The sequence below is a fragment of the Urocitellus parryii genome, chromosome 11 (genome assembly GCF_045843805.1).
Source record: "Urocitellus parryii isolate mUroPar1 chromosome 11, mUroPar1.hap1, whole genome shotgun sequence".
In the NCBI taxonomy this organism is placed as follows: Eukaryota; Metazoa; Chordata; class Mammalia; order Rodentia; family Sciuridae; genus Urocitellus; species Urocitellus parryii.
In genome coordinates, this window is record NC_135541.1 from 103,747,388 (window position 1) to 103,767,524 (window position 20,137).

A 20,137-nucleotide genomic window follows, 5' to 3' on the forward strand; every position below is an offset into this window, starting at 1 on the left:
TGATTGGGGAAGTGCTGGAGGAGGGATTGCCAGAGGAGGGATTTCCGGTTGGTGTGTGGTGTTCGCGGGAGTGTGGAGAATAAAGGAGTTCCTGTTTTGAACCTACAAGGCTGTGTGGCGGCTCGGTTATTTTGTGCCCAGCCAGACTGCGGCACAACTTTCCTATGTACATATATGCATACACCACAGTGTACATCCAAAAGAAATTAATTTAAAAAATTAACTATGGGTAAAAGGAAGAAAGATCAATAGAGAGAAGGGACCAGGGAAAAGAGAAGCAGAAGGAGGGGTACTGGGGTCTGAATTAGAATAATGTATATTCCATGCATGCATAATAATATCAAAATGGATTCTACTGCCATGTATAACTAAAAACAACCAATAAAATTTTTAATAATGTTTTCAGGTTTTTTCCCATTCAGTATATTGTTGACTATGAGTTTTCATATATATCTTTTATTATATTGAGTATAATTCTAATTCCTCTAGGGCTTTTATCATGAAGTGTAGCTCAATTTTATCAAAGACATTTTCTGCATCTATTGGCATGATTGTGTGATTCCTCCCCACCAAGGGTTTGTTAATTTTTAATTAAAAAATTTATTCACAAATGGAGCACAACTTTTCATTTTTCTGGTCATGCATGATGTAGAGTCACACCATTTGGAAATCATACTTGTACATAGGGTAAGAATGTCCGTCTCATTCCACCATCTTATCCCCCACACCCCTCTCCTCCCCCTTCTCCCCTCTGATTAATCCAAAGTTTCTCCCTTCTTTCTTTGCTCCCGCCACACACATTATGGATGAGCATCCACTTATCAGACAAAACATTTGGCCTCTGGTTTGGGGGCATTGGCTTACTTTGCTTAGCATGATATTCTCCAACTCTATCCATTTACCTGTAAATGCCATAATTTCATTCTTTTTTAAGGCTGAGTAATATTCCCATATGCCACAGATTCTTTATCCATTCATCTATTGAAGGGCATCTAGGTTGTTTCCACAGTATAGATATTGTGAATTGAGGTGCTATAAACATTTATGTGGCTGCATCACTGCAGTATGCTAATTTTAAGTCCTTTGGGTATACATCCAGGAATGGGATAGCTGGTTCAAATGGTGGTTCCATTCCAAATTTTCTAAGGAAACTCCATACTGCTTGCACCATTTTACAATCCCACCACCAATGAATCAGTGTACCTTTTGCCCCACACCCTCACTAGCACTTATTGTGGCTTAAATTCTTGATGATTGCCATTCTAACTGGAGTGAGATGAACTCTTAGAGTAGCTTTGATTTTCATTTCTCTAATTGCTACAGATGTTGAACATTTTTCATATATTTGTAGATTGGTTGTATATCTTTTTCTGTGAAGTGTTTGCTGATTTCCTTAGCCCATTTATTTATTGGGTTATTTGTTTTTTGGGTGTTCAGTTTTTGGTGTTATATCATCAGCAAATAGTGAATAGTTTGAGTTCTTCTTTTTCTATTCATATTGCTTTAGTTTCTTTTGTCTGATTAATTGCCCTAGATAGAATTTCAAGGACTACATTGAACAGAAATGGTGAGAGAGGATATCTCTGTCTTGTTCCAGTTTTTAGGGGGAATGTTTTCAATTTTTCTCCATTTAGAATGATGTTGACCTTGGCTTATCAGAGATACTTTTACAAGGTTGAGATATGTTCCTACTATATATAGTTCTTTATATATAAAACTACCATATAATTCTTTTTTCACATCCTGGAGATTAGTGCTCTATCTGATGTAGATGTGGTAAAGATTTTCTCACATTCTGTTGGCTCTCTCTTCATGTTATTGATTGTTTCCTTTGTTGAGAAGAATTTTTTTAGTTTGAATTCATCCCATTTATTGATTACTGATTTTATTTATTGAACTTTAGGAATCTTGAAAGAAAGTCAAGTCCTAAACCAATATGATAATATTGGTCTGCTTTTTTTTCCTATTAGGCACAGGGTCTTTGGTCTAATTCCTAGTCCTTGGTCCACTTTGAGTTTTGTCCAGGGTGAGAGATGGAGATTCAATTTCATTTTGCTGCATATGGATTTCCAGTTTTTCCACCACCACTTGTTGAAAAGGCTATTTTTTCCTTCAAAATATTTTTGGAGCCTTTGTCTAGTACGAGATAACTGTATTTATGTTAATTTGGCTCTGTGTCCTTTATTCTGTACCATTGGTCCTCAAGTCTATCTTGGTGCCAATACTAAGCTATTTTTGTTACTATTGCTCTGTAGTATATTTTAAGGTCTGGAATAGTGATGTCACCTGCTTCACTCTTCTTGCTAAGGATTGCTTTATCTATTCTGGGTCTCTTATTTTTCCAGATAAATTTCATGATTGCTTTTTCCTATTTCTTTGAGGAATGTCATTGGGATTTTGATTGGAATTACATTGAATCTGTATAGAGCTTTTGGTAGTATGGTCATTTTGACAATATTAATTCTGCATATCCAAGAGCAAGGTATATCTTTCCATCTTCTAAGGTCTTCTTTAATTTCTTTCTTTAGCATTCTGTAGTTTTCGTTGTAGAGACCTTTTACCTCTTTTATTAATTCCCAAGTTTATTTGTTTGTTTGTTTATTTGTTTGTTTTGAGGCTATTTTATAAATGGGGTAGTTTTCCTCATTTCCCTCTCAGAGAATTTGTCACTGATGTACAGAAATGCCTTTGATTTATGGGTGTTGATTTTATATCCTGCTACTTGGCTGAACTCATTTATTAGTTCTAGAAGTTTTCTGGTGGATTTTTTTTTCCGATCCTCTAGGTATAGAATCATGTTGTCAGCAAATAGTGATAATTTGAGTTCTTCTTTTCCTATCCATATCCCTTTCATTTCTTTCATCTGTCTAATTGCTCTGGATAGAGTTTCAAGAACTATGTTAAATAGAAACATTCCAGTTTGTAGAGGGAATGTTTTCAATTTTTCTCCATTTAGAATGATGTTGGCCTTTGGCTTAGCATGGATAGCTCTTACAATATTGAGATATGTTACTACTATCACTAGTTTTTATAGTGTTTTGAATATGAAGAGATGTTGTATTTTATAAGATGACTTTTCTGCATCTATTATGATTATCATATAATTCTAGTTTTTAAGTCTATTGATGTGATGAATTATGTTTATTAATTTCCATATGTTGAACCAACCTTACATCCCTGGAATGAACCCCACTTGATCATGGTGCACTATCTTTTAAATATGTTTTTGTATGTGATTTGCCAGAATTTTATTGAGAATTTATGCATCTATGCTCATCAGGGATATGGTTCTGAAATTTTCTTCCCTTGATGTGTCTTTGTCTATTTTAGTATCAGTATTAATACTAGCCTCATAGAATGATTTTGAAAGGGTTTTCTGCTTTTTTATTTCATTGCATAATTTGAGGAGTAGTTGTGTTAAAATTATGACTTGAAAATCTTGTAGAACTTGACTAAGAATCCATCTAATCCATCTAATTCTTCTTGGTTGATAGGCTTTTGATGGTATCTCCTATTTCATTGCTTAAAATTGATCTGTTTAAATTGTGTACATCCTCCTGATTCAGTTTGGGCAGATTATATTATGGTCTCTAGAAATTTGTCAATGTCTTCAAGATTTTCTATTTTATTGGAGTATAAATTTTCAAAATAATTTCTAATTATCTTCTGTATTTCAGTAGTGTACTTCATGATGTTTCTCTTTTCATCAAGAATTTTAGTAACTTGAGTTTTCTCTTTCTCTTCATTTGCATAGCTAAGGGTTTATCAATTTTATTTAGTTTTTTTTTAAAGAACCAATTTTTCCTTTTGTCAATTTTTGAATTCTTTTGTTTGAATTTCATTGATTTCAGCTCTGATTTTAATTATTTCCTGTCTTTTAGTGCTTTTTATGTTAATTTGTTCTTCTTTTCTAGGGATTTGAGATATAATGTTAGATCATTTATTTGTTGTTTTTCCATTCTTTTAATGAATGAGCTCAGTGCAATAAAATTTCCTCTTAGCACTGCCACCATATTGTCCTAGATTTTTGATATGTTTCATTGGTGTTCTCATTTACCTCTTAGTATTTTTAAAATTTCTTCCCTGATTTATTTTGCTTTACATTCATCGTTTAATAGCATGTTATTTAGTATCCAGGTGTTGGAGTGGCTTCTATTTTTTATTTTATCATTGATTTCTTATTTCATTATATTATGATCTGATAGTATTCCGGTAGTAGTTCTTTTCTTTTTTTCATTTTTTGTATTTTCTAAGAGTTGCTTTGTGGCATAACATATGGTCTATTTTAGAAAAAAAAAATCCAGTGCTGCTGAGAAGAAAGTTTATTTGGTCACTGATGAATGAAATTCTTTATATATGTCCATTAAGTCTAAATTATTGATTGTATTATTTAGATCTATAATTTCTTTGTTTAGCTTTTATTCAAAAGACCTAACCAGTGGTGAGAGAGATGTGTTGAAATCATCCAGTATTATTGTGTTGAGAATAAAATCATGGCATTTGATTTTTGAAATTTAAAAGGTTTTTTTTTTGATGTACACAGATGCTCTATTGTCTGGGGAATAAATATTGACAGTTGTTAGGTCTTCTTGATGTATGATTCCCCTAAGCAGTATGAAATTCCCTCTTTATCCCTTCTGACTAACTTTGTCTTGAAGTCCACTTTATCTGATATGACGATGGAAACCCTTGCTTGTTTACATAGTCCATGTGAGTGATATGTTTTTTCCCATCCTTTCACCTTCAGTCTGTGGATGTCTCTTCCTAGGAGGTGAGTCTCTTGAAGATAGCATATTGCTGGGTCTTTTTTTTTTTTTTCAAATCCAATCTGCCAGTCTATGTCTTTTGTTTGATGAGTTTAGGACACTAACATTCAGGATTATTATTGAGATATGATTTGTATTTCTTGTCATTTTTGTTTATATATATTTTAATTGATTTTATTTTTTAAATACATGACAATAGAATGCATTACGATTCTTATTACACACATAGAGCACAACTTTTCATATCTCTGTATATAAAGTATGTTGACACTCAATTCATATCTTCATAGACGTACTTTGGATAATGATGTCCATCACATTCCACCATCCTTGCTAATCCCCTGCCCCCTCCCTTTCCCTTCCACCCCCCTTCCCTATCTAGAATTTATCTATTCCTCCCATGCTCCCTCTCCCTACCCCACTATGAGTCAGCCTCACTCCAGTCAGAATAGCAGCTATTATGAAGACAAACAACAATAAGTGTTGGTGAGGATGTGAGGTAAAAGGTACACTCATACACTGCTGGTGGGACTGCAAATTGGTGCAGCCAATATGAAAAGCAGTATGGAGATTCCTTAGAAATCTGGGAATAGAATCACCATTTGACCCAGCTATCCCTCTCCTCAGACTATACCCAAAGGACTTAAAAATAGCATACTAAAGGGACACAGCCACATCAGTGTTTAAAGCAGCACATTTCACAATAGCTAAACTGTGGAGCCAACTTAGATGCCCTTCAGTGGATGAATGGATAAAAAAAAATGTGGCATATATACACAATGGAATTTTACTCAGCAATAAAAGAGAATAAAATCATGGCATTTGCAGGTAAATGGATGGCTTTGGAGAAGATAATGTTAAGTGAAATTAGCCAATCCCCCCAAAAAACAAATACTGAATGTTTTCTCTGATATAAGGAGGCTGACTTATTTTTGTTTTTTAACTTGACTTAGTTTCTCTTTTTAAAAAATATTTATCTTTTAGTTATAGGTGAACACAATACCTTCATTTTATTTTTGTGTGGTGCTGAGGTTTGAAACCAGTGTTTCATGCTTGTTAGGCAAGCGTTCTAACTCTGAGCCACAAACACAGCCCTTAATTTCTCTTTTGATTGACTTATTGACTTTTCCTTTAGTGTAGTTCCTCCTTCTACTGGTTTTTATTTTTTTTTCATTTTTCCTCATGAAATATTTTGCTAAGAATGTTCTGTATTACAAGTTTTCTAGTTGTGATTTTTTTTAAACAAACTTTGGTGTATCATGGAAGATTTTTATTTTATCTTGAAATCTGAAGCTCAGCTTTGCGGGTATTTTTGCTGGGTATTAAATTCTTTGTTGGCATCCATTTTCTTTCAGAACTTGATATATATTATTCCAGAATCTCCTAGTGTTGAAGGTCTGAGTTGAGAAATTACCTGAGATCCAAACTGGTTTTCTCCTATATGTAATTTGATATTTTTCTCTCACATCCTTTAAAATTCCATGTTAGTCCTTCTAAGTATAATGTGATTTGGTGTGGGTCTGCTGTAATTTTCTACATTTGAGGTCCTATAAGCTTATTGTTGATTTTCCATTTTATTCTTTAGATTTGGGAAATTTCCTGATATAATGTCATTGAAAAGATTGTGCATTCCTTGGTTTGTATCTCTGCATCTTCATCTATCCCAATAAATCTCAAATTTGGTCTTTTCATTTTATCCTATATTTCCTGGAAGTTCTGTTCGTGATTTCTTACCATCTTCTCTGGAGTGTTGACTTTATTTTCAAGAGTATATATTTTGTCTTCATTGCCTGAGGCTCTGTCTTCCATGTGGTCTAGTCTGTTGTTGATACTTTCCATTGAATTTTTAATTGATTTATTATTTTCTCCATTTCAAGGATTTCTGCTTGATTCCTTTTTATTTCTTTATTGAAGTAATTTTTCACTTTCTGTATTTTCTCTGATAGCATCCTTTATTTTGAAGATAAATCTAACTATGTTCCTTCTAAATTCCTTCTCTGATAAATCTGCTACTGTGTTGTCTATGGATTCTCTTGTTGGAACACTTTGGTTTGTTTGATGTACCTTGTTCCCTTGTTTTTTCATGTCATTTGTGTGTCTTCCTATCTAGCAGTATGGATCTGAGACAGTACAGTTTCTTCCCTATAGTCTTATAGTGTCCCTGAAAGATTCCTGTACCCCACCTTTAAGGGGAAGAACAATGATAACACTCAATGGAAACAATATACAGCCTTAAACCAAATAGCTCCTACTAAGGCATCTACAGTTTTGTCACAATAAACAGAAATGGTATGTTCAATTATTATCTATAATACAAACAGTAAGTTTGCTAAAAGAGTTTAGCACTTCAAATTATGGGCAAAGAGGGAGCATAAGCAGTGTAGGATGTGATGTATAGGAGAGAGAAGAAGAGAAGATAGAGGTAAAATTTTACAGTAAGTGAAGGAGGAAATAATAGAGGTTGGCTGTTAGCATGAGAGAAGTGAGAAAGAGAATCCAGAGAGACAGATAAGAAAAAAAATCTATACATATTTTTAGGTTAAAAATATAAGAATGCACAACAAAACTGTAATATACTATTCAGACATGCTATTCCTCAATAAACTGCTGGATGAAAAATATTTGGTTTCAAAGATGGTAGAGATGCTATAGAAAGTAAAAAGAAAAAGAAAAAATTCTTCAGTGAAAAATAGGAAAATTTTTTCTATTGGCATTCAAAAGTTTCTCACCTTCCCTTCTCCACCAATAGGTGGGCTTGTCTGAAGTTTGATGGTAGCTTCAGTCTGGTGGGTGCTGACCAGTTGGCTGAGTGAGCTGATAGCAAGATGTGCTCACACCCTCTTCCAGTCATCCCATCCATTGTAGCTGGCCCCTTCTGTCCCCATGCATCTCAGGACTCACTGAGCTGGAGAGAGCCCAGTTCTCTTCAGTTCCTCCAACCTGTGCTTCCCTCTGGGGAAATGCCCCCAATCTCCAGCTTTCCACAGGCTCCCCAGGGCCAGACTAGCTCACCTAGACCCAGCTGCAATCAGAGGGATCTGGGCTTCAGATTCCCCAGGATTTGCTTCACTGTAGCCCCAAGATCTCAACGCCATTCCAACTTGCAGAAAGACCACTAGGGATTCACTCACACAAAGAAGGAACCCTGCAAAGAGGCAGCCATATTATGGCCACTAACATACCCATCAGAAAGACCTTAGGTGCAACCAGACCTGCAGGTACCCTGACAATTGATCTCCAGGCCCTGACCAGTGTCGTCAGACTGAGAAAGATGTGCCTCCAGATGGCAGCAGTGGTGGCCGCAAACCTGCAGGTCCCTTGGCCCTAGATTTCCAGGCCCTGTCAGTGTCTCAAGATGCTGTCAGCTGTGTGTAACCAAACCTGCAGGTAGCCTGGCAATGGACCTCCAGGCAGCGTCAGGCAGCAAGTAGCAGGCCACCCGCTGTTGAGCTGGTAATAGCTGATGATAGGTGGTAGGCAAACAGTAGGTGACCAGCAGTAATCAGAGAGTGATCTGTGGGCAAATGGAGGGTGATCTGGGAGCAAGCAGTGGGTGAGTGGTTGGCAAACAGCAGGCAGTGAAGGCTGCCTCTTCATACTTCTTCTATTAGAGGTAAAAAGTGAAATTGGACTGTTTACTTGAATTATTGATATGTGTATTGTAAATACATGTATACAAATTTGTGAACAAAGACAATAAAAACCTCAACCTCATACATCTATTGGATTTTAAATGTGAAATCTGCTTAGCATATCTAAAATGAAGCAATGAAACAAAACATCAGAAGGGATAAAGCATAATACTCCCAGACTGACAACTGTCCAAGATGTTATTAGATTTGACAAAAGGAGTCAAATCTGATATTCTCAGATTAAGAACACTGGCAACAACAAGACAAGCCATATCATATGAAACCAACAAAATATTTATTTATTTTTTTGTTAATTGCTCATGACAATACAATGATCTTGACATATCATACATTTGAATCAAATGGGGTATAATTTCTCATTTTTCCAAATGTACAGGTTGCAGAATCACATTGGATATACAGCCACGTTTACACATACAGCAATACTAGTGTCTATTTTATTCTGCTGCCCTTCCTATCCCCCTTCCCCTCCCCTCCCCTCCCATCACCTCTACTGTACAATTTACAAAAAAAAAAATGTGTGAATCAGCTTTTTGTTATTGTGATTAAAATATTTGGCCAGAACAACTTAGAAGATTCAGAATTTATTTTGATCTCAGTTTCAGAGGTTCAGTTTTTTGTTAGCTGACTCCATTGCACTGGGCCTGAGACAGAATATCATGGCAGACAGCTGTGATAGAGAAGAGCTGTCAAGTCATGGTAGCTAGAAAGCAGAGAGGGGAGGTAAAGGGGCCAAGGACAAATATAGTGCAGGCCATGCCTCTAGTGATTAATTTCTTCTAGCCACACCTTACCTTCCTAGATTATCACCCAATAGTTTATTCAAGTTATTAATGTAGCAAATGATTAATCCACTGATGAGGTTAGAGGTCTCAAAATGTAATCATTTTGCCTCTGAACATTCCTGCATTGCCTAACGCATGAGCTTCTAAGGAAACATTAAAGATCCAAACCATAATATCATGTTTGTCCATTGTTCTATTTATAATATGACATATCTTTTTATTAGTATCCTATTTATATAACAATTTGCATTTTCATCCTTAATGGTAATAAAGGATACATAAGTTCTATATTGTGATTTACAACCTATTTTAATGCACCCATGTTGATTTTTTTTCAATTATTCATAGAATGGAAAACTTGTGACCTAAATTGAGTTTTAAAATGTATTTTATCATATATATATATACACATTCCTGCTTAGTTTGTTTCTATTTGCATGGAAGATCTTTATTCATGTCTTCACTTTCAGTCTCTGTAGGTGTCTTTACCACTGAAGTGAGTCTTGTGTAAGCAGTATGTAATCAGGCTTTTGTTTTTGAATCCATTCACCCAGTCTCTTTTAATTGTCCCCTTACATTCAAGGTTATTGCTGATAGGTAAGGACTGAATCCTGCGTTTCTATCCAATTGTTCAAAAGACTCATCACGTTCAGAGTCTTTCTTCCACTTGTCTTTTGTTGAGGCTTTCAACTGTAATTTTTGAGTCTTCAAAGGTTAACACATATTAATGAGATTCAATGTAATATGTTTACAAATGAGTGTAATGTGCACTGATCATATCCATAAAAGAGAGAACATGCAATGCTTGTCTTTCTGTGTCTGGATTATTTCACTTAACCTGGTGTCCTCTAGTTCTATCCATTTTGCTGCAAAAGACAGGTGTTAATTCTTTTTAATGGCTAAATAATACTTCATTTTATATATTTTGTACTCCTGTGATTTTATAATCACAGTATATATGTATGTGTGCATATATATATATATATATATATATAATTTTCTTTATCCATTCAAGTGTTGTTGATCATCTAAATTTCTTCAATATCTTAGTTATTGTGAATACTGCTGCAATAATCATGAGAATAATGCTATGCCTTTTGTAAGCTGACTTCATTTCTTTCAGATATAGACCCAGGAATAGAATATATGGGCCTCACAGTGGTTCTATTTTTGAATTTTTGAGGAACCTCAATACTGTTTTTCATAATTGTACCAATTTAGATTCCCATCAATGGTGTAAAAGATTTTCTTTTACTCCACATCTTTATATTTGTTACTTTTAAAATTAAAATAGCCACTCTAACTGGTTGGAGATGGCATCTCATTGCAATTTTGGTTTGTGTTTCTCTGATAGCTAATAATATTGCTCATTTTTCATATATTTATTGCACATTTGTATATGTACTTTGAAAAGGGTGGATTCAGATCATTTGCCCATTTTAAAATGGGACTATTATTGAGTTCTTCATTGCCAAGATTTCTCTTTGTTTTTTTTTTCAAAATGTATATCTTATTGCTGAATTTCTTATTCAGAGAGTGTTGTTTTCTCTCTGTATTCACTAGGATCTCATTAAGTTTTTGTGCTGATTTTTACAATTCTTTGTTAGGCATTGTGTTAGGCATTGTGTACATTCTTTGGGATCTATTTCTAGAGACTTATGTTCTTTCAAAGTGTCCTGTTACTTTTTCTTCATAATTCTCATGCCCTTATGTTGAAATTTGTGTCAGTTATCTCTAGATATTCTTATGGGGCAGAATTCCTCCTACATGATTTCTCCTGAAGGTGTCTTGGGTCAGCTTAGTAGGAAATATTGACTTTGTTTCCAGGTAGGCATTATAGTGCATCTCCTTTGATTTCTTCAACTGTAATTAATGACTTTGGGCAAATTAATGACAAAGTGCATACTTTGGTAGAGTGTGAAATACCCACTGTCTCCACGGGCCATGAAAGAGAGGGGACTTGTGGCTTGTGGCTCCAGTTAGGTGATGAAGATTTCCTCAGGTGCTGTTGATGCTAGTTCCACTACCAGCAAGTGTCTCTGGTACTGGCAGTCCCAGAACTTATGAAGGTCTTGAAGCATATGCCCTCTATGTAGATAGTGGAGTAGGCTTGGATGCTGTATAGGAAGAGGCAGTTGTAGGAACTGAAGCACCCCTCTGTGGTGCGAACTCCTATCTCTAACAGCAGTGCACGCTCAGATTCAGTGCAGGAGTGATGAGTGGTGGGAAGTGCATAAGCAAGCAACAGGAGAATCACAGAATCTGCCTCTTCAGTGTTAGTGTGCAACAAGAGGTGTGGCAGGAGCTGAAACTGGGGCATTGCTCTCTGCCTCTTTAGTTACAGTATTCATTTGGGGGCAGGACAGCAGCTGGAGCCAAGAACTTTCTCATAGCCCCTTTAGCATGGACCCATGAGCATGGCATCTGTAGAAACCATATCATTCCCTTCCAGCTCTGTTAGCAGCAGGCACCCAAGCATGACATGGGGTTGGGTAACCATGTGGGTGCCTGTATTCAGTCACATCCTTGACTCTGATGTGAGTCCACACAGGACTTGCCATGCCCTTTGTATTAGAGGGAGAGTGCCCTGATCTCCTAGCAGCAAAGGCAGTATCATATGTTCCCCTCCATTATGCAACATTCAATCCACACAATGCATGAAACCTAGCAAGCTTGGAAACTGAAGTCTCTGTGACTAGGAAATAATGTGAGATCATTTTTCAAAGTGCAACTACTGTGCAGATTTCAGGTTGTTTGCCTAACTAGACTGCAAGCCTGTCTAGACTGCAAGCTTGTCTAGGATTTCACAGTAGCTAGAATTGCCAGCATCTGCACTGATGGGAGTTTTCTGGGACTCTTCCATTTACCCTTACTCATACGAAGAGGAGTCTCCCTCCTCCAGCCATGGAGCTTATGGCACTTGCTTGGTGGATCTCTGAACTTTGTATGCTATCATTCCATATTCTGTTTCCAGTGAGCCTCATGCAGATTTCCAACATTATTCCACAGTCACCTCAAAATGCAACTATACACCTACCTATTTGATTTCTTTTTGTTTTTGTTTTATTTCTATCTGGAGGAGGTGGTGAGTGTTAGGCACCTCTATTCAGCCATCTTTAATTCCTCTAATTTTATTTCTGATTTTATTTGAGTCAGTTTTTTTTTTTCATTTCATTTATCAACTGTTTTTCTAGTCTTTGTTTTCTTTATTTCCTCTCTAATCTTTATGCTATTCCTTCTGCTAAATTTTGGATTAGCTTATTCTTTTTGTAGCCCTTTCCAATGTAATGTTAGGTTGTTTATTTGAGGTTTTCTTTTATTGGTATAACTTTCCCTCCTAGAATTGCTCTAATCTTGTAAGATTTGGTATGCTGTGTTTCCATTGTCATTTCATTATGTTTAAATTTCCCTTTTAATCTTTTCTTTAACCCATTGGTGGTTCAAGAGCATGTTGTTTAATTTCCAAGTATTTATGAACTTCCAAGATTTCTCCTGGTATTAATTTCTAGTTTCATATCATGTGGTCAGGAAACATACTCAATATGATTTCAATATTTTCAAACTTAACACTAATTTTATATGACCTCTCCTAGAGAATGTTCAATGTTCAGTTGAGAATAATGTGTATGATGTTATTGGATGGGATTTTCGGTATATGTCATTTTTCCCCTTTTATGATCAGGGATTGAACCCAAGGGAGTTTAATCCCTGAGCCACATCCCCAGCTCATTTTATTTATTTATTTATTCTATTTTGAGAAAGGATCTAAGTTGCTGAGGCTATCCTCAAACTTATGGTCTTCCTGCCTAAGCCTCCTGAATTACTGGGATTTCAGGTGTTCCCTGTCACTCCTGGCTCTGTATAACTTTTAGATTCATTTGGCCTGAGGTGTAGTTTAAGCCAATATTTTCTTATATATTATCTGTCTGAATGGTGTGTCCATTGATGAAATGGAATATTTATGTCCCTTATTAATATTGTACTGCAGTCTATAGCTCCTCCTCAGTTCTGTTTATATTTGTTTTATATACTTAGATGATTTGATGCTGGGTACATATATATTTCCAATTGTTTTGCCATCTTAATGAATTTACCCATGATTTATTATATAATGATCTTCTTGGTCACTTTTTATAGTCTTTGGCTTAAAGTCTACTTTGCCTGATGTAAGTATAGTTACCGTTTCCTCTTTTGGCTTCCATTTGTAATGGTTTAATTTTTTCTATCCCTGCACATTCAGTCTATGTGTTGGATATTAAAAAATGAAGTCTCTTCCAGGCAGCCTACAAATGGAATTCTTACCCAGCCATTTGATACATTTTCATTGGAGAATCTTAATCTATTTCCATTCAAAGTAATTATCAATGGGTAAGTACTTACTGGTGTCATTTTGCTCATTGTTTTCTGTTTGATTTTTAGATCCTTTGCTTCTTCCTTTCTTGCAGTCTTCCTTTGTGTTTTGATGATTTTCTATGGTGATATACTTTGAGTTTTTTCTCATTATCTTTTGAGTATCAACCATAAGTTTTAATTTTGTGGTTATCATGAGGTTTACATGTAATATTTCAAATTTTAATAAGTTGTTAAAAACTATTAACAACTTTATTTTGATAATTTACTCAAAATTGTACCTTCCATTATACATTGTATATTTTGATTCCACAATTTACACCTTTTATAATCTTATCCCTTCATAATTATTGTAAGTAAAACTACTTGAAAAGATATTTATCTTTAAATTTTAATAGTAGATATGGAATTTATTTTCTTACCACCACTCTAATATTGGAGTATAAAAAGTTTTACAATCTACTTATGATTACCAATTAATTTTGGCTTTATATTTTATGCATATATATAAAATGCAATATATAATGCATTTATTAGTGCATTATAGTTATATATAATAGTTGGGTTCCTTCTGACATTATTATGCATGTATAAACTTTAATTGGCTCCATTCCAGTCCCCAATGCTTTCTCTTTTCCTCCCTTCCTCCCTCCCCCAACTCTTCTTCCTCTACTCTGTAGGTCTTCATTTCATTTATTCATCTAGTTTTAGTTGGTATTTTCATAGATAAACATAAAGGTGTGATTCACTGCAGCATATTTATACATGCTTATGGCATAAATTTGTACATTCCCTTTCCTGTATATATCCTCCCTCTCCCTTAGTCTTCTTCTTTGACTCTGCTGTCTTCTCTATTCTTAAGATATCCAACTGTCCGTCCCCCCCCACACACACACACCATTTTCCCCATTATTTTGCTCTAGCTTCTGTGTGAGAGAAAACATTTGACACTTTCTGAGTCTGGCTTATTTCATTTAGCATTATGTTCCCAGTTGCATTTATTTGGCATATGGATTCAGCAAATGCCATAATTTCATTCTTCTTTATGGCTAATCAAAACTCCATTGTTCATATATACCATATTTTGGTGGGTTTATTTTAGTTCTTTATATATTCTGGATATTAATCTCCTTTCAGATTAGTAGCTGGCAAAGATTTTCACTTCTTATTTAGACTCTATTCACACATTTTATTGTTTCCTTTGCTATGCATAATTTTTTTATGTTCTGTGATCTCACATATTGAGTCTTCATTTTATTTCCTGAGCGTTAGAAGTCTTAGTAAGGAAGTCATCTCATGCACAAATATTTTGGCATATTGACCTACTATTTATTCTAACTGTTTCAAAATTTCTGATCTAATTACTAAATATTTTATACTTAGACACTTTGATTTGACTTTTGTGCAGGATGAGAGGTAGATATCTAGTTTCATTCTTCAATATATAGATAACCAGCTTTCCTAGCACCATTTGTTAAAAGGGATATCTTTTTTTTTCTCCAACATATATTTTTGGAACCTTTGCAAAGTATCAGATGACTGTAACTATGAGGATTTGTCTCTGTGTTTTCTATTCTATTCCATTTATTTTCATGTCTATTTTGATGCCAATACCATACTATTTCCGTTACTATTACTCTGTAGTACAATTTGAAGGCAGGTATTATGATGCCTCCAGCATTGCTTTTTTGACTAAGAAATGCTTTGGCTAGCCTGGACTTTTTGTTCTTCCAAACAAATTTTAGGACTTTTTTTTTTCTAGTTCTGTGAAGACATTATTGGTATTTTGATGGGGATTACATTGAAACTGTATAGTTTTTTTTTTTTTTTGGTAGTATAGTCATTTTGACAATATTAATTCTGCCTTTTCAAGAACATGAAAGTTCTCTCCAGCTTCTAAAGTTTTCTTCAATTACTTTATGTAGTGTTCTATATATTTTATTGAAGAGGTCTTTCCCCTTCTTAGATTTATTCCCAAGCTTTTGGTTTGATTTGGATAGTTTTCCTGATTTCTTTTTTTTTAATTTTTTTATTAGTTGCTCAAAACATTACAATAATCTTGACATACATTTGATTCAAATGGGGTACGTAATCTTATTTTTCCATGTGTACAGATTAGAGGAAAGCTATTGATTTAAAAAGGTAGATCTTGTATTCTGCTTCTTTGCTGACTCTATTTATAGTTCTAGAAGTTTTCTGGTAGAATATTTTTGGGTCTACTGAATATTTTGTCACCAACAAACAGATATTTTATCTTCTTTTTCCCCCTTGTTTTATTTTTTATTATTTTTTTAAATAAATGACAGCAGAATGCATTACAATTCTTATTACACATATAAAGCACAATTTTTTATATCTCTGGTTGTATATAGAGTATGTTCACACCAATTTGTGTCTTCATACATGTGCTTTGGATAATGATGTCTATCATAATCCACCATCCTTGCTAACTCCCTGCCCCCTGCTTTCCCCTCCCACCCTTCTGCCCTATCTAGAGTTAGTCTATTCCTCCCATGCTCCCCCTCCCTACCCCATTATTAGTCAGTCACCTTATATCAGAGAAAACATTCAGCATTTATTTTGGGGGGGGATTGGCTAACTTGACTTAGCATTTTCTTCTCCAGTGCCATCCATTTACCTGCAAATGCCACGATTTTATTCTCTTTTATTGCTGAGTAATATTCCGTTGAGTATATATGCCACAGATTTTTTTTTTATCCATTTATCTGTTGAAGGGCCTTTAGGTTGGTACCACAGTTTTGCTATTGTGAATTGTGCTGCTATAAATATTGATGTGGCTGTGCCCCTGTAGTATGCTGTTTTTAAATCCTTGGGTAGGACCGAGGAGAGGGATAGACTGGGTCAAATGGTGGTTCCATTTCCAGATTTCCAAGGAATATCCATACTGCTTTCCATATTGGCTGCACCAATTTGCAGTCCCACCAGCAATGTATGAGTGTACATTTTTCTTCACATCCTCGACAACACTTATTGTTGTTTGTCTTCATAATAGCTGCCATTCTGACTGGAGTGAGATGAAATCTAGACTAGTTTTGATTTGCATTTATCTAATTGCTAGCGATTATGAACATTTTTTCATATATTTGTTGATTGATTGTATATCCACTTCTGTTAAATGTCTGTTCAGGTCCTTGGCCCGTTTATTGATTGAGTTATTTTTGTTGTTGTTGTTGCTGTTGTTGTTGTTTATTTGTTTTTTGGTGTTTAGCTTTTTGAGTTCTTTATATACCCTAGAGATTAGTGCTCTATCTGATGTGTGAGGGGTAAAAATTTGCTCCCAAGATGTAGGCTCTCTATTCACCTCATGATTGTTTCTTTTGCTGAGAAAAAGCTTTTTAGTTTGAATCCATTCCATTTATTGATTCTTGGTTTTAATTCTTACACTATAAGAGTCTTACTAAGGAAGTTGGGGCATAATCCCACATGATGGAGATTAGAGCCTACTTTTTCTTCTATTAGACGCAAAGTCTCTGGTTTAATTCCTAGGTCCTCGTTCCACCTTGAGTTGAGTTTTGTGCATGGTGAGACATAGGGGTTTAATTTCATTTTGTTGCATATAGATTCCCAGTTTTCCCAGCACCATTTGTTGAAGAGGCCATCTTTTCTCCAGTGCATGTGTTTGGCACCTTTGTCTAATGTAAGATAATTGTACTTTTGTGGGTTAGTCTCTGTGTCCTCTATTCTGTACCATTGGTCTACCAGTCTATTTGGGTGCCAATACCATGCTGTTTTTTGTTACTATTGCTTTATAGTATAGTTTAAAGTCTGGTATAGTGATGCCACCTGCTTCACTCTTCTTGCTAAGGATTGCTTTATCTATTCTGGGTCTCTTATTTTTCCAGATGAATTTCATAATTGCTTTTTCTATTTCTATGAGGAATGCATTGGGATTTTTGATCAGAATTGCATTAAATCTGTATAGAGGTTTTGGTAGTATGGTCATTTTGATAATATTAATTCTGCCTATGTAAGAGCAAGGTAGATCTTTCCATCTTCTAAGGTCTTCTTTGATTTCTTTCTTTAGGGTTCTGTAGTTTTCATTGTATAGATCTTTAATATCTTTTTTTTAAATTGATTCCGAAGTGGTTTTTTTTTTGAGGCTATTGTAAATGGGGTAGTTTTCCTCATTTCCCTCTCAGAGAATTTGCACTGATATACAGAAATGCCTTTAATTTATGGGTGTTGATTTTATATCCTGCTACTTTGCTGAATTTATTTACTAGTTCTAGAAGTTTTCTGGTGGGGTTTCTTGGGTCTTCTAGGTATAGAATCATATCATCAGCAAATAGTGCCAATTTGAGTTCTTCTTTTCCTAAGTGTATCCCTTTAATTTCTTTCATCTGTCTAATTAGTCTGGCTAGAGTTTCAAGAACTAGTTTAAGTAGAAGTGGTGAAAAGGGGCATCCCTCTCTTGTTCCAGTTTTTAGAGGGAATGCCTTCAATTTTTCTCCATTTAGAATGATGTTGACCTGGGGCTTAGTGTAGATAGCCTTTACAATGTTGATATATGCAACTCTGCAACTGTTCTGGTCAAGTATTTTGGTTACAGCAGTGAAAAGGCTAACTAAAACATATTGACATGGTCATATGATTCTTGTCTTTAATTTATGTGCTGAATTACATTTATTGATTTGTGTATGTTGAACCATACTTGCATCCCTGGAATTAGACCCACTTGATCATGGTGTATATATTGATATATTTTTCAATGTGGTTTGCTAATATTTTACTAGAGATTTTTGCATCTATTTTCATCAGGGATATTTGTCTATAGTTTTTTTTTTAATTTGATGTGTCTTTATATAATTGGGGAGTCAGTCTATGACTTTTGCTATTGAGTTATTGTGGCTTCATAGAATATATTTGAGAATATTCTTTTATTTTGATTTCATGGAATTTTTGAGGAAGCCTAATGGTTTTTTCTTTAAAAGTATGATACAACTCACATAAAAATTCATCCTGTCCTGGGCTTTCTTTTTTTGAAAGAATTAATTGTTGTTTCAATTTCTTTGCTTGATATCAGTATGTTTAGGTTTTCTATGTCTTCCTGGTCTAATTTGACAAATCATCTGTGTGTAGAAATTTGTCAATGTCTTCTATATTTTCCAGTTTATTGTAATATCAATTTTCAAAATAGATTCTAATGACCTCTGAATTTCAAAAATGTCTAACGTTATTTATTTTTGTCTTCTATCTCTTCCTTTTGGTTAGTTTGGCTAATGGTTTATCAATATTGTTATCTTTTGAAAAAACCAAATTTTTGTTTCATTGATTTTTACATTTTTAATTCTCTATTTCATTAATGTTTGCTCTGATCTTGATTATTTCCTGTCTTCTATAGATTATGTATTATTTTCTTCATTCTTTTCTAAGGACTTGGGCTCTGACATTATGTATTTGAGATTGTTCTGCATTTTTAAAATATAGGCACTCGATGCTATAAACTTTCCTCTTAAAACTGCTTTCATACTGTCCCAGAGATTTTAATACTATTCTTTTTTGTTTCTAAGAATTTCTTGATTTCTTCTCTTATTTTTTTCTAAGATCAATTTCTGTTTTTGTTTTTTAAAAAAAAAGATTGTTTAATCTCCATGTGCTTATATGGCTTCTATTATTTTTCTTGGTGTTGATTTCTAGTTTCATTGCATTATGATCTGATAGGATTCACAGGGTTGTTGGGGTTTTTTGTTGTTTTTTTTTTGGTTAAGACTTACATCATTATGACGTAGAACGAAGTCTAACTTGGAAAATGTTCGTGAGCTTGAAAAGAAAGTAAATTTAGCTGTTTTGGGGTGAAATATTCTGCCAATGTCTATTTAGTCCATTTGATTTATAGTATTATTTATTGATTTTATAGAGAGATGATCCACCTATTGGTTAAAGGAGTGAGATGAAATCACCCAGTATTATTGTATTGGGCTCTTTCTGGGATTTAATGTTATAAAGTTATTTTAATGTAATTAGTTTCACTGATATTTAAGGCATAAATATTTACTATTATTATATCTTGTTGAATTTTTCCTTTTACCCATATGTAATGACCTTCTTTGTTTCTTCTGATTAATCTTTGCTTGAAATTTACTTTGTCAGATATGATAATAGCTATTCCTGCTTGATGTTGGACTCTGTTTGCATGGAATATTGTCCTCATTCTTTTACTTTCAATCTATGGGTGTCTTTATGAGATAATTCCCTTGCAAACAACATAGAGTTGTATCTTGTTTTCTAAGAAATTCTGTCAATCTATGACTTTTAATTGGGGAGTTAAGACAATTTACATCAGTGTTATAGAGAGAGATTTGTTATTTCCTGACATTTTGGTTTGTTATATTTAATTGTCTTTGTATTTTATTTAAATTGTTGCTCTTCTATTAAACATCACTTATTAGAGATCTTTGGGGGTTTGTTTTTGAGTTCTCTGTATAGTACATCTTTAAGTATTTTTTATTGGTTCTTATGTTATGCATGACAGTAGAATCCATTTTGATAAAATTATACCAACAAGAAATATGTTATTCTAATTAGGAACACATTCTTGTGGGTGTACACAATGGTGGGATTC

At 34.4% G+C, this 20,137-nt stretch overlaps 1 pseudogene; it reads left to right on the plus strand.

Annotated features, from left to right (window-relative positions):
* LOC113192637 (actin-related protein 2/3 complex subunit 1A pseudogene) overlaps positions 1 to 20,137 on the plus strand; it is a 39,360-nt pseudogene that overhangs the window by 15,454 nt on the left and 3,769 nt on the right.